Raw genomic sequence first — 12,598 nt, 5'->3', positions numbered from 1 at the left:
GTATTAATGAATATGTACTTTTAGAAAGGATTTTATATATCTCTGGTATAATACCATCATTACCCGGTGCTTTGTTTGATTTAAGCTTATTTATTTGTGTAATAACCTCTGTATATGAAATACTTTTGTCCAATAGTTTAATCTGTTGTTTATTAAGCTTTTTATTCATGTTTGTGGTTATAAACTCCTTTATTTTATCTTTAGGTTCCATGTTAATGTTATTATGGTTAATTTTGTGAAAGTGATTTCTAAATTCATCTAGTATTTCTGGTATACTAGAAACATTCTTCTTTTTCCTTAGAGAAAAGCTTTCTTTGATATGGTTTTGTTTATTCAACCTTTTTGTTTTATTTTTAAGTCTATGTAAGTATTTGGGGCTTATTGAATAAGACAAAAACTTGTATTTCTCTAAAGTTATTTTAACTTTATGAGTTAAAATTTCTTTGTATTTCTCATTTAGTTTGTTTATTTCTTCAATAACTTTCTTGTCCATAATATTTTCTTTATTATTATGTTTATGAGTCTAATTTACTTTGAATATCTAACAATTCCTTATCCCAAGATTTCCTTTTATTATTATACCATCTGATACTTTGTCCATATAGATATGATTTTAAGGCATCCCAAACATAGACAATGGAGACTTCAGGAGTATTATTTATGTCTAAAAATGTTTTACTTCTGAAAGTATATATTCTTTATAGTCTTTTAGTTGAGTTAAGTATGCTGGTATCCTTTTGATCTGAACATTATGAGTATTTTTATCATGAATTCAAAAACAATTGAATTATGATCAGATATAGGACATGAAATGATTTTGGAATTAATTAAATCTGTTACCATCTGGTTAGAAATAAAGACCCTATCTATTTTTGAATAAGTTTTGTATCTGTTAGAAAAAAGGTGTATGGTAATGATTTTGAATCTATCTGATTATTAATATCATTCAAATGATAAGAATTAGCAAAATCATTTAAATGTTTTGCATTAGATGTGATTCTTCTTTTTCCTATAGTGGTAGTATCACTTTCATGTAGTATACAATTAAAGTCACCAGCTAAAATAATATCTCCTATAGAGAATGATATGATCTTATCAAGATGATGTTTCACTGTATTAATACCAATTCCAGGTATCCAATATACATTAATTAAAGTGTAAGTCTTCCCATTAATTTGTATTGTAACCATACAAAACATTCCTTTGTCATCCTGATAAGACTTAATGGTTTTAGGAATGGGCATACTTTTATTCCATAAAATAGCCACTCCTCTTTTTTTCTGAGTGTGCTCTGAACTAACCGATACTGTATATTTGTTTGTGGCTAGTTTATCAATATCTTCTTTCAAGAGATGGGAAGACTAAGTTTGCCTTATGTAAATTAATGTATCTTATTAGGCTTGCCCTTTTAAACGGATTATTCAATCCATTAATGTTTAAAGAAATTCCTTTTAAAGATGTCATTTGGCATTTTTAAAACTTAAGAATCTTATGATCAAAATAACAAATAACAACATAAGTAATGTTACATCTCCTCCTTTAGGTGTACCTTTAAATATAGCTGTATTTATTGAATCTCTTATGGGATTTTGTATAGGATTCAATTTTGTTTGTAGTGACAATGAGTGTACAAAATATATTGTGGATGTCAAAACTATATACATATAACAATGAACAAGTGAAAATAATGTAAGGATTAAACCTTGCATCCAGCCTGGAGTTATAAACTCCAACTTAGAGTAGTATTTACCACTCAAGTTAACCCCCTACCCTAAGCAGCAGTACCTCAGCTACCACCTTATCAATTTAATACTAGTTATATTTAACTGAGGTTAACAGTTTTCAATTAAATTATCTAGCAAGACAAGACTACACATTTGGTAAAACAGCATCATATAAACTAAAATAAACTTTTTTTTTAAAAACTGTTCATACTACTATATACATCTATGTAATATAAAACACTTGTATTCAAATAGCATTCAAATAATCTTGATGTTAGAAATCAAGAGGAGAGAAGAATAAGTTCTAACATTCATTTAAATCAAAAACTTTGGCTAATATGATTCAGACATTACATATATTAAGATGCATCTATTTTCTGTCATGTAAATGCAGTCAACAGCTTCCAAAAAAAAAAAACCTTGAATTGCTTGTATATGAGCATTTTACTTATACTCATTATTGTCAATAGAATAAAATATTGTATTTATAGAAATTGTTATAAATCATACTGCATAGTTATGCAGATTCTCAGAAACACTTGCATTATTGTAAAAAAAAAAAAAAAAAAAAAGAAGCCATCACACACACACATATATACATATATATATATATATATATATATATATACACACACACACACACACACACACACACACACATATATATATATATATATATATATATATATATACACACACACACACACACACACACACACACACACACACACACACATATATATATATATATATATATACACACACACACACACACACACACACACACACACACACACACACACACACACACACACACACACACATATATATATATATATACACACACACACACACACACACACACACACATATATATATATATATATATATATATATATATATATATATATATATATATACACACACACACACACACACACACACACACACACACACACACACACACACACACACACACACACACACACACACACACACACACATATATATATATATATATATATATATATATATATATATATATATATATATATATATCTGATCTCACTGAGTTGTGTCCTTGCTGAGCACTATCCTACTTGCTGTCCCTACAATAAATCTGTCTGCTTCATACAAAATAATGCACAGCAAACACATTTTAGTAACCAGATTTTACAACCATGCTATACTACTGCTTTAAAATATATCACATGACAATTTCTTCCAGAATAGAGTTATAAAATTATTTATGCTTGTCAATCAGATGAATGAAATGAGTTATAGTAATGTATATGTTTGGAACATAAGTTTTTAACACAGATTATTATGCTGCTGTTAAGTAGATTTTCAAAAACACTTGAATAAATGTCTCATTTTCTATGCCTTCTAAAATAAGACATTTACTTACTACAAGAAACTGCATCATTTAAACTCATTATAACTGACATATTTTATGAATTATAACATAGATATTTAAGTAATTATATAAAATAACTCACATTTAGATGTTAAAGAGTTCATTTTCCTTCACATAGTCGCATTTGCATCAGTTCTACTTCCTGGTAGAGTGTTCTTCCTGAATCTGTGATGTGTCAGTGTGATATCTAGGTCAAAGGTTAGACTGACTGCTTTCAGCTTCTCTGTGAGAATTCTGAGAGTTTAAACTTTTGAAGTAGCTCATGGACACTGTGCATGAGACAGCCCACATCCCAGATTGTCTCCCTTAACATTTTGGCAGGAAACTTATTAAAAACTAGTGACAAACATTCATTTAGCAGTGTAAATGCATCTAAACATGACAAAACCTTCACAATGTATTTTACAGGTTATTATAACCTCTATGTAAGTGAAATTAAGCCCAAAGTTATTAATAAGTAATAAAACTCAATATTTTTGTCCCAACTCAATATTTATGCAAATCTTATTATTTACTGTGTCTATATGATCAAAAGCATTTCTATATATTAATAAAGAAAAGAAAACGAGAGTAGAAAATAAAAGAGTGTAAGGCAGAAATAAAAAAAAATGTAAGAGAAAGCTATAAGAAGTATATACAATGGAATATTACTTACTGTTTATATTAATAGAGTTAAAAATAAAACATATTATTTACTATTATTTAGTTCTAATTATTATTAGTTAAAGCATGACAGATTATTTACAAACAAGCATAAGCAGTATAATCAAGAAAGTATAATTAGGAATAGCATTTGAAGAACATATAAACTTTTTACAAGGAATAAATATGTTACTATTCTATTAATCATATTTTCATTACTCTTCTCTCCCTGCCATCCCCCACCCTTTACCCACTACATAATCTAAATAGAATGTCATTGTTTAAACAAAGAAAAGAAGAAAAGGAGAAGAAAAAAAAGAGAAAGAAAAAAAATGTATCAAATTACTGACCTCACTTCTCTTTTTCAGAAAGAGAAACAAATTGAATCATAGCTTGTTATTAGTTCTTCAGATATTTTGACTGGTTATAAAACAAAACATTTCTTTGCACACAGAGAATAACTTTGATTAAATCTTTTTCAGAATATTTGTGGCTTTCTGGAAATGCAGGAAATATATTTAAAAAGATTAATAATGAAATAAAATGATGAGAGAAAAAAAAAAACATAGAACAAATCATTTGTTTTTTAGTCTCTTCTTCTCTGAAGTCTTCCATGAAGTTTCAGTTGCCAGTCTCTTTAATGAAGGACTAGCCCATTCCATTTCCTCTATTTTATCCAAAATCTTATTTTTTTGATAAACAGTAAAGCAGAGTCTAAGTCATCAAAATTTTAGGACCATCAGGAAGGAAGATTTTAAGCTTGGCAGGAAACAGAAGGTATGTTTTAAACTGTGCTTTTTTAAGCTCCCTTATTAGTGGCAGAAAAACTTTTCTTTTAGCTATTACCATGGAAGAATAGTCATTGTCAAAACGCACAGTTGTCTCATTAATCTTAACAGGAGCTTTAGCCCAAGCAGATTTAAGAACCATCTCTTTATCAAAAGATGATAGAAATCTAACTATAACTGATCTAGGATAGTTTTTGTTAGAGTTAGTATTAGCTATAGATCTATGAGCTCTTTCAATACCAAAAGAGAATGCTTCTGGTAAGTCTAAAGTTTTAGGGAGCCATGTTGTTAAAAAGAAGTAATATTGTTACCTTCAATATTTTCTGGCAGTCCAAAAATCCTAATGTTATTGCACCTAGATCTATTTTCCAGGTCATCAAGCTTTGTTTGTAAATGTGTATTTTGTTTCAGCAGAAACTCAATGTTGTTTTCCTCTTCTTGGATTCTATTTTCCATGTCATTCACAGCTTCTTCTATGCCTGTCATCTGGATCTTCTGTTGTTGCAGGTCTATATGTAACAAGTCTATTTGTTTTGTAGTTTTTTCTATGAAGGTATTTATTTTAGTATCCATTTTATCCATCTTAGCAGTAAGTTGCTGGATTATAGTTATCAGAGACTGAAGTTCTTTCTTGATGCTGGAGTCTTGAGAATTTGTCTTACTGGAACTCATTTCAGACTGATAAATTGACAGGAAAATTTCCAAAGTGATTTCTGACAGGAATATTGTTAAAATGTCCTTTCTTTTTTAGATATAGTTCAAGAACTATATAAAACAAACATATTTAGAAAGAAAATTACTTCAAAAATTATTTTTTTAAGTAATTAATTCCTGTCAGTGTAATGAAATTGGTGGAGCTGAAGAAATCTGCTGCTATCCTGTGTTCATCCTTGGCCATGCCCCCGACTCTTTCTTAAACTTGATGTGCAGATAAACATTGTGGTGGTTCATACACCCTCCTCCTAATATTTAAGGAAGGACTGGGTAGACCATGACAATGTGAAAGGTTTCCATAAGGATGAAATCATTTATCTCTAATGCTGGCCTGGGTTTTGTTTTCTTTTCTTTTTCACTAAAAAGAATTTGGAGTAAAATCCTCACCCTTTCTGGACTAGCAGGATTATTGGATTGTACTTGTTTAAAGGAAGTCAAGGGCTTCATTTGTTTTTGACACTTTCTGAGGTGGTATGACACTGGGCAGGTGAAAAGATAGGGGAGACGCAACCAAGTATGGAGCAAATAGAAATTGTCAGGAAATATAGCAAATTTCTGAGGGCTGTATGGGACATGTTATTAGAAGAATATTACATTTATTTGGTAGATAACTATCCAAGACCTCTAGTCATAAGTATCGAGATCCACCTGTCTGTTGATGGTTTTTCATGCAGTCAAGTAGAGGAACAAATGTCTCTGAATGCCTCTACACAGGGACACCTTGGCAAGCCTCAGGGATGCTGCTGCTTTTCACCTGTGGGTGAGCCATAGGTCTTGAAGATTAATGAAACCCCTTACCTTATGGCTCATGGCCATTCTGGAACTTACCCTGTTTATTGAATTTCTTTCCAAATAGTTGCTGGCTCGTTCACTCTGTGCCACATCTAAACCACATCATGAGCCTCTGTATCATAGAAAAGGAGCTCTGAGGTGGTTGAGTTCATGCTCACAGCACTAAAGGTTTTGCACTCCTCCTCTATATTCTCAAGATGTGCTTTGACTTTCACACCAGATACAATGGCCCTTGAATAGAAGTATCCATAAAGGTAATTTTGATATCCTCAGCAAAATCTTTTACACTGAATCGTCTGCAGTACTATACAAACACATTATGGTTGAAGCACTCGAAGACTGGAAAAGGTGTTTATTCTTAAATAGCTCATTCAGCAACTGCTCAAAGGTTTTGAGTGTTCATTGAAGGTATCACATTCAAAGTCTGCTATGTGCATAGATAATGAAACACTTGTGAAGTAAAAGTAAAGGATGAACATATCTGGTTCCCTAGCCTGTCAATCAACCTGGATTACTTCTCAGGGAATGAAATGCTGAGTTCTGGGGTTGTTAGAGCCTTCTTAAAGGCAGTTCCAGAAATAAGGGTGTCAGGCTTGGATCTCTCTGACCCAAAAAAAAAAAAAAAAACACTCTCTTAGGAGTCAAAGGATAAAGTCAATCTTCTTAGGAACATGGGCCACTGTATCAGTGTTCTTCTAAGCCACTTTATAGGTATCTCTCAGGATATCCACCACTAGAAGAACCACCTAGGAGAATGCCAAGTAGACCTACAAACCATATATAGAATCCTCTGAAGAGAGGATATGATGTCAGGTGGCATCTCCCCCCTGATACATTATTGCTAAATATTTCACAAATGTGGGTATATCGGGGAAGGGGTATAAAGGAATTTATATCTTCCACCTCCTCATCAAAGTCTGTCATAGACATTTCCAGAGGGGAGTCTTCTATTTGCACATAGCCTTGCTAGGCTTCTTCAGCATGGAATAGCCTAACAAAGAGGACAGTCCTTTTTAGAAGCAGATATCATGAGAAGGGCTGCAGATGTACTGAGAACTGTCTAAGCTGCTGTGCAACATCAAAAGTTCAAGAACAGCTAACCCTAGCATTAAGATGTACCGGCATTGTGAGCTTGTACAGTATCAAAGGGACCTATTCACAAGGAAAGTTGCTGGATCAACACTGAGTTCAGCACTGAGAGCTGACCCAGTGTCAAGAGACTTAGTGTCAAAAAACATGGAGCTGGGTGACTCACACCAGACATTGACACCAAAGAGCCAGCATTAACATCAGCTGTAAGAACCCAGCCCATGGCATCAGTGCTGTGACCACTGTTGGTATCAGCAGCAGTGGCTTCTGAAAAAATCATAATCAAGGTAAAACTTAATGCTGGAATCACCAACACTAACATGTACAGAGCTGACATTGGCATCACAGGCACTGGACCCAAAACTTGCCCTGGCTTTGGGATCGATACTGACAGAGCTGAACTGGCAAACCCAGAACTAGTACCACAATCTGATATGACAGTGAGGAAAGTCATGGTATCCCTGAGACTGGCAAAAAAAAAGTAAAATTAGGAACTCCATGTCTCCAATTGATTGAGCTGTGAACTGGGTACCAAAGTGCCTTTTTTGTACCCTCAACATGGTCCCAACTGGGTACCAAAGTGTCTTTTTTGTACCCTCAACATGGTCCCAACTTGGTACCAAAGTGCCTTTTTTGTACCCTCAACATGGTCCCTGCCAAGTTGCTGAAATCTGAGTCAGGTAAGGCATGGGAGGGGAAAATTCTACTTGTGGGTGGCTTTGAATGTCTGTGGACATGGGAGACATCCTTGTCTAACCTTGAATTAGAAGAATGGGTTAACATTTTTGTCTGAATCAAAAGAGTCAGTTATACAGTCTCAGCCAAAATGTCCATGAGTCTAATACTAATTTCTGAACAAACTCTTCATTGCTTTCTGTCCTGTGCCAACAAATAGAGAGAGCTGGCTTGAAGATTTAGACTTAAAAAAAAGAAGCTATGTACTCACCATAATGTTCCACATGTGTTGTCCATCTTCACCTTCATTCTTACTGGGATGGGTTCGGATCCGATCCTCGGATCTGACTCGACCTTTATATCCAAGCTCGAGGTTGTCTACCAGCTCGTGGTTAAACCCTATCCCAGCATGCACCAGGAAACCTCACCAGATCTTGTTTGTAGCTATAATAGTAGCCTGAAATAATCACAGTTAAATAACTGAGAGTCCAATGAAGAAGGCCAGAGAATAATGTTATCCAATTGAACCAACTCGGTCTTCCAGGAGTAAAAAAATGACTGGGAGAATGGAGGGTGGGATGTAAGAATGAAGGCAAAGATGGACAACACAGATGGAACATTATGGTGAGTACATAGCTTCCTTATGTGTTGTTGTCCTATCTCACCTTCATTCTTAATAGGATGGGACAGCATCCCTAGCACCATCTTTCTTGGGGGGGCTCAAGGGAGAATATTCTTCAGAATTGTGAAACCAAAAGAGGCCCTGTTGCTGGAAGCCAAATCGATTTTGTAATGAGTGATAAAGGTATGTGGTCTTGCCCATGTTGCTGCAGCACAAATAGTATCAATTGGTAGTTTAGCCAGAGAGGTGGAAGGAGTTGCAATGTCTCTTGTAGAGTGGGCTTTAACTCTTTTGGGGAGATCTCTGTTTTGTGACTTATAGATGAAAGTTATGCAATCTGAAAGCCATTTTGAAAGTGTTACCTTAGATACTGCAGTACCTTTCTTTGAGTCTGAAAAGGAGATAAATAGCTGGTCAGACTTTCTGGAGTTCTTAGTCCTGTGTAAGTAAAAACATAACTGTCTATGCACATCCAGCTGATGCAACATCTATTCTGCCTTATTCTCATAATTGGGATAAAAAAACTGGCAGCTCTATGGACTGGTTCAAATTTGATTCTGAACATACTTTTGGCAGAAAGGAAGGGTTTGTTCATAAGGAGACCCTGTCTCTATGGAAAAGCAATTAGGGGGGCTTTATTGACCAGGCTCGCAGCTTTGCCACTCTTCTAGCAGAGGTAATTGCTAGCAAGAGAATAGTTTTTCATGTCAAGAATTTGAGTTTGCAAGATGATGCTGGCTCAAACAGGGGGAAATTTAACGAGATAAGATGAAATGTAAGTCCAGTAGTGCTGGAGGGTCTTTGATAGGTGGTCTTAATAACAAGGCACTTGTGAGGCATCATAATCGCTCTACTGAGTCTGTCTGCTATCATGTTGGATTTCCCTGGGATGTGCATTGCTATCAGAAAATGTTGGGAGGAGGTCACCCACTGCCATACTCTCAGGGTTCTCGACAAAGGGGGTAAGATCTGGTTCCTCCTTGTTTGTCAATGTACCATACAACTGACATGTTGTCTGTCTGTGCTGCAATAGTTCCCAGCAGAAGAGAGTCCTGGAATGCTTGCAACACTAGAAGCACTGTTCTCAACTCTAGGACACTGATGTGCAAGTGGGCTATGTGATCCTGCCAGGTGCATTGGACTGTCTTTCCCAGATAATAGCCTCCCACCCTATCTGAGAGGCATCTGTGGTCACTGTGGCCAATGGTTGGGGAAGTACAAATGGTTGACCTAGAGTCACATGAGTGGAGTAAAGCCACCAGTGAAGGTCCTTTTTGCAAGTTTCCGTTATTATTATTTTGTGGGACATCAGCAATTCCTGCTTGGACCACTGAGTGGATAGTAGCCAGTGGATAATTCTCATGTGTAGATATGCTAAGGGGATCATAATTATTGCTGCTGCCATGATCCCCAAGACTTTTAGGACTATCCTTGCTGATTTAAAATCTGACGTCTTAGAACATGAACTCTTTCTGGTGGAAGTCTGGCCATCATGTTTGTTGAATCCAATTCTGCTCCTATAAATACAACATGCTCAGAAGGCAGCAAGGCAGATTTCTCATAGTTTATTGTAATTCATAGGTGAGAGCAGAGCTGCAAGGTGTGTATCTTGCTTTTATTAGTAGATGCTCAGTGGTGGTGGTTAGGAACCAGTTGTCTAAGTATGGAAACACCTGGAATCCTAGGCATCTTCAGTGAGCCGTGACTACTGACATACATTTTTAAACACTCTGGGGGCTGCAGTGAGGCCAAAGGGCAGAACTTGAAACTGGTAGTGACTGGCTCCCAGCAGGAAGCACAGTTGTCTCCTGGATCGCCTGTCCATTTTTATGTGGTAGTATGCATCCTGGAGGTCTATAGAGCACATCCAATCTTCTTGTCCCAGGAAAGGGGAGTATCGACTGCAGTGTTACCATCCGGAACTTGGACTTTCTTACTAATTTGTTTAAATTGCTGAGATCCAGAATTGGCCTCCAGTCCCCTGTTTTCTTTGGAACTAAAAAGAATCTTGAGTAAGTTCCAGATCCTATTTGGTCTGTGGGGAATGTTTGGATGAGTCTTTTGTCCAGCAACTTTTGAATTTCTAATGTTGCCTGCTCCCTTTGACTGAGTGGAATGTCTGGCACCTTTTTTGTGTTTGGAACAGGGAAGGAAAAGGGTATGGAGTAACCTCTAGATATGATGCTTTGTACCCATTTGTCTTTTGTTATTTGGTGCCAGGCTTCTGGGTACAAAGATAAGTGGCCCCTGACTGCCTCCAGAGATGGACAGATGGGCCTCCCTTCAGGAGTGCTGAAAGGACTTACCAAAGAAAGATTCTCTGTTGCCTTGGTTCTGCAGACTCCCTCTGCCACGTGGTCAGCATCTTTCATTTCTACTTCCCCCTCTGACCCTGGGGGAAGAGTCACCATGTGTGTCCTGGAAAGCTCTCTGAGATTTTTGGAACCACATTTTGCCACTTCCTTTCTGACCTTTGGGATAGGGTCTGGTAAGGCATGGAAAAACAGACTCCTACGGCAGACAGAGTCTTTTATTCTTGCTCACACCTGGTTAGTGTGTCCTTGACTTTGGACCCAAACAGGGATGAGCCATCAAACGGGGCATCACAAAGGAAGATTTAAAGGACTCCACAAAGTCACACAAGTGCATCCAAGAATGTCTCTTTAGAGAAATTCCTGAACCCACTGCTCTACTTGTTCTATCAGCTGCATAAAAACTCAGTCTCATGGAGGAGTTGACAACTGAGTTTAATGTAGAGAGCTGAGAGGAAACTTTATCTGAAACCCTTTCAGCTACTAAACCTTGGAGAGTATCTCCTAGCTGTTTTAAGAGGTCTCTCTGTAATCTAGTAAAATGGGTCAAGTAATTCAGTGATCTGAGGGCAAAAGTCACTGAAGGAAAATACACTTTCCATATCTGTCCATTGTACAAGACTCCTTGTTCAGTGGATGAACAGAAGAAGTTGTGTCTGAGAGGTCCTTCTTGGTGGCTGCCACCACCACCATAGCATCTACTGGGACTCCCTTAGTAAGAAAGGTTTTGTCTGATGGGGATGTCATAAACCTATTTGGCCTCCTAGGAACAGGTTCCACTGAATCTGAAGGCTCCCACACCTTCCAAGAAACTAGGTCCATAAGTTCGTCGAAAGGTGGAGACACCCAAGTGGAGGAAGTGTGAGATCCGAAGGCCTTCAGGTATATGGACTCCTCAGTTGAAGGGTTAGTGGACTTCCAGCTGCCTCTCTGTTTCAGTATTTCCAAGAGGTCTCCAAAGGAGACATCATGAGGAGGTGACCGTGGGGACCCTTCAGTTTATTGAAGTCCATATCAGAAGTGATGGACTCCTCTGGGGAGTCTAAATGCTTCCTCTTGCATAATCTCTTCTGAGGGACCTCTTCAGTGGGGTATTCTGGTGAGGGTTCAGAAGAGTGGGGGTGCCCTGTGGGACATCCTGAGAACTAAGATCACCTCGTCCCTGTGGATGCAAGGATATAGAGGCAGACACCTGTGCTTTTGGGGGTAGAACATCCAGAGATGACAGCGGAACTGTCTGTGGAGAGAGTACTCTCCTCATCACCTCAAAAGCCCCCTGGCCCTGCTCCGAGGATATCCCTGGATCTGAAGAAGTCAAGGGAACCCCTGGAATCAAGGATGATGGGCCTGAAGCGGAGGTAGGAGCCGAGCTCACCCGAGCCAATGCCCCAAGAGGCAAAGTCATATCCGAAAACTGTCCGATCTGACTCGCCTCCCTGGAGCTGACTGGTGACTGTCGGCTCCTAGAATCCTCAAGCTCTGATGGAGCTGAGGACATTGGAGCAATGGTGAGATCTGAATATCCAGAAGTAGGTCTTGGACCCAAGGGTTCCACTATTATCAACTCAGGACATTCCGACTCTAAAGTCCAAGGTCAAATCAGAGGAGGAATCGGAGCAGAAGGAGAAGATGCAGTCGGAGCCAAAGCCCTTGGGGTTGGATCTGATAACAACTTGGCCAGCGCTGGTGTCCTTAACAGCCTCTGTACCACTAGAGCCACTTCATCATCAGATAGACTCCTGGAAGATCGAGTCAAGGGGGCTGGAGACTTGGAATGTTGTAATATTGGAGATCTTAGAGTAGGGGAGAACGGTTCCAAGACT

This window comes from Protopterus annectens, chromosome 10.part0, assembly GCF_019279795.1.
Source record: "Protopterus annectens isolate FY-2018-M chromosome 10.part0, PAN1.0, whole genome shotgun sequence".
In the NCBI taxonomy this organism is placed as follows: Eukaryota; Metazoa; Chordata; order Ceratodontiformes; family Protopteridae; genus Protopterus; species Protopterus annectens.
This window is presented reverse-complemented; position numbering follows the sequence as displayed.